The 3,920-nt window shown below is 45.5% G+C and overlaps 1 pseudogene; it reads left to right on the plus strand.

Annotated features, from left to right (window-relative positions):
• Positions 1–1,321: 1,321 nt before the first annotated feature.
• On the plus strand, positions 1,322–2,365 carry LOC138991422 (COX assembly mitochondrial protein homolog pseudogene; annotated as a pseudogene).
• The last annotated feature ends 1,555 nt before the right edge of the window (positions 2,366–3,920 follow it).

Genomic DNA, 3,920 nt, shown 5'->3' on the forward strand with positions numbered 1-3,920 from the left:
ACACAGCTAGACAGCCAGAGGAATTCTGAGAAACTGAAATGTTAAACTGAGTGTTTACTTGTGAAGCCAAAGTTACACCAGGTTTTCTTTCACTTATTATTAAGGGAAAATTGCCTGGGTATTTAAAAATTCAAAGCTATATCTTCTGAAGCAGAATGGATAAGATGCCTTTACTGATGTGGAAGGCCAAATTTGCTTCCTATAATAGCTGGAAATAAAAGGAGGGAGAAATATAAATAGTGGGAAAAGGATACATAGATATACATTGGTCGAACATAGGAAACATAGAAAACTCTGCCGTTTGCCCCTTAACACCTAATATATATTCTGTTCAATCACTGGCTCTGGGGGACATCTGCTCTAGGGATGTGATATGTTGTTGTTGTTCAGTCGCTAAGTCGTGTCTGACTCTTTGTGAGCACACTAGGCTTCCCTGCCCTTCATTATCTCCTAGAGCTTGCTCAAACTCAAGTTCATTGAGTTGGTGATGCCATCCAACCATCTCATCCTCTATCACCCCCTTCTCCTCTGCCCTCAATCTTTCACAGCCGCAGGGTCTTTTCTAATGAGTTGACTTTTAGTATCAGATGGCCAAAGTATTGGAGCGTCAGTACTATGTTAGTGATATCAGAAGAGCACAGTATTGTTCCCAGGCCTCTTCTGTACATGTCATACATTTTTTAGCACATGCGTGTGCATGCACACACACACACACGCACACGCACACACACACACACACACACCATGCTCCTTACCTACCTACCTCTCAGTCCTTACCAGGCCCTCTGTCCTTGGGCCTTTGCTCGACAGTTTCCTCCTCCAGATACACTCATCCAACCCTTAATTTTCCTCCCACTAATTAAATGTTACTCATTTCTCAGGGCCCATTGCAAATGTTACTTTCTTCAAGATGTCTTTCCTGACCCTTCTCAAGGGGGACACATTTCTCCCTGTTTGAGCCACTCAAGCACTATCTTTGGATTTACCAAATGGGCCTTCTCTCACAGTTATTTGTGTCCCATAACTGACACTGGCCCCCTCCTAGAACTCCCACCAGACAGGGATCCAGGCTCACCCATCCTTGCATCTTTAGTGATGCTTGGCACAATGTCTTGAGCACAGAAGCTATTCAGCTGGTATGATACTGAATGAAAGTGAGAAGAAAACTGAGGAAGGGTAAAGATGAGACATAAACCTGGAATATTCTCTAATTTCTCCCTTAGAAAAGAGGATCCTTTAATTTTTAGGCTTTTTTTTTCTTCTGTTTTCATTGGAGGATAATTGCTTTACAACGTCGTGTTGGTTTCTGCCATACGTCAACATGAATCAGCCGCACGTACACACACGTCCCCTTCCCCGGGAACCTCTCTCCCACCTCCCAGTGCATCCCACCCTTCTAGTTGTCTCAGACCACAGGGTTCAGGCTCCCTGCATCATACAGAAAATCCCCCCTGGCTATCCATTTCACATACGATAATGCATATGTCTCCATGCTGCTCTCTCAGTTCATCCCACTCTCTTCCTCCCCCACTGTGTCCACAAGTCTGTTTTCTATGTCTGCATCTCCACTGCTGCCCTGCAGATAGGTTCACCAGCACCATCCTAAAGAAGGATCCTTTTTAAATACTTCCCATCTTCCAGGGCTCTTCCCAGCCTTGCTTTGAGTATGAAATTTAGCTGATCATTCTTACACTTTCCCTGTAGTTATCTGTGATCCTGAATAGAGGTGAGAATGCTCATCTAGAGAAGTAAGAGTGGGCAAGAGGCTGGTGCTCTCCATGCAGAACAAGAAGTGCCAGGAGGCTAGAATTTCAATAACTGGGACTGTTTGCTCATCTCCCACACGTACTTGCATTGTGGCCTTGCAGGTCAAGCGCTACATCATGGCTTTATGCCTAGTCCAAAACAATTACAGTTCATTTGTGACTTTTTCACAGAGGGGAGCTCCAGCAACAGACTCTAGTATCCTGTGGCTTTCTAGTCGCCTCTAAGCAATGGTATATAGACCGACCTAATTTTTTAACCCCAGTCTGGGCTCAGCCCCACAGAACAGCATCTCAGACATGTTGAGAAAGATGTTTTGATCCCTAAAATAATAAGGGGAAAGGCCTGAGAGATGTTCTGAACAAGTTTAATATTTCACTAAATGTTGCAAGGTCTTTGGAATCCTTATGGCAGTAAAATGCCAGAAAGAAAATTCTGCATTGCAAGAATGTCTAACCGCTTACTATAATGATCCAGCCACTTATGAGGAATGCAAAATGGAATACCTCAAGGAAAGGGAAGAATTTAGAAAACTGGACTTACTACCAAGAAAAGGCTTCCCACAAGCTTCCCACAAGCATGCAGGCAAATATTCAAATGATACTCAGGATTTCCAATGTTCATGGAAATCATAATCACGTAAAATAATGGACCCAAGGAAATGTGTTTGCTTTACCCTAATTATGGAAATAATCCAAAATAAAGATTAAAAAAAAAAAAAGGTTGGCTTAGGCAGTAATCAGGAAAGAGTCTCTTTGTTCAACTTTTTAACAGTGCCTGATTACCCTTGGGACATTTTAATTCTACTGAGTAACTTGTCATTTATGATATGACTTATTGCTAAGTCTTGTCTGATCAAGATCCCATAGACTGGGCTCCATCAGGCTCCTCTGTCCATGGGATTCTCCAGGCAAGAATACTGGAGGGGGTGGCCATTCCCTCCTCCAGGGTATCTTCCCAACCCAGGGATGGAACCCAGGTCTCCTGCATTGGCAGGCAAATTCTTTACCACTGAGCCAATTTAGGAGATCGGGTTACAACGCAGACAGATTCCCCCGCCAGGCAGCCTCATCCAAGTCCTGCTGCTGTGGCTGCTCTTCCCACAAATACCACTGCCCATCAGGGGTCAGGGGCCAAGCCTTCTGTACACAGAGGGCTAGTGCTCCCAAATGGCCTGACCTGCTGACCAGGAGGAGGTCAGTGTGAGGCTTCCAGCAGACTTTGGCCCCTGTCCAGGAGTGATGTGAGGTTAAGGAAAGGCTCACCCGTGGCTTCCCTGCTTCTATCCTGGACATTTCTGTGTAGTGTGTTCCAACCCTACCACCCTTCTCTTCCTTCACCCCTACCCCACCATCCTGTGAGCTTTGCCAACCTTGGCTCCAGCCAAGTAACTCTCTTCCAGTCCCCCTCTTTGTTAAGGTATAGATGCTAGGGTCATTGGGCTTCCCTTATAGCTCAGTGGGTAAAGAATCTGCCTGCAATGCAGGAGACCCCAGTTTAAGTCCTGGGTCGGGAAGATCTGCTGCAGAAGAGATAGGCTACCCATGCCAGTGTTCTTGGGCTTCTCTTGTGGCTCAGCTGGTAAAGAATCTGCCTGCAATGCAGGAGACCTGGGTTCCATCCCTGGACTCAAACCCAGAGAAATGCTCTTAAATGATACAAAGGGAAAGGGTACCCACTCCAGTATTCTGGCCTAGAGAATTCCATGGACTATATAGTCCATGAAGTCACAAAAAGTGGGACACGACTGAGTGACTTTCACTTTTTCACTTTGATTTCCATGTTCTAAGATTTAGCTTGGAAGTAGAGAATTGGATGGTATCTGTTTCTTCTTCTTCAGCTTCTCTAATTAGTCCAGATTTTGGTAGAACTGCAACTTGCTAGTTTTCCCAGGGAGAAGGTCAACTAGAGGCTCAGGAGGCAGAGCTGGGAGACCCACATGACAGGGTCGATGCTCTCAGACTAGAGGAAGAATCTTTCTCCAACCAGTCATCCTCAGGGGCGGCTTCCAGATAAATCGAGGAGAAATCATTTTCTTTTTAGCTAGTCCACAGGTGTGCCTCTCTGGCAACCCCGCATCCTCACCCCACAACACACATCTGGATCAGGACTGAATTTCCCAACCTCAACATGAACCCCTCTTCCCATGTGCCCCC

The sequence above is a fragment of the Bos mutus genome, chromosome 17 (assembly GCF_027580195.1).
Source record: "Bos mutus isolate GX-2022 chromosome 17, NWIPB_WYAK_1.1, whole genome shotgun sequence".
NCBI lineage: Eukaryota > Metazoa > Chordata > Mammalia > Artiodactyla > Bovidae > Bos > Bos mutus.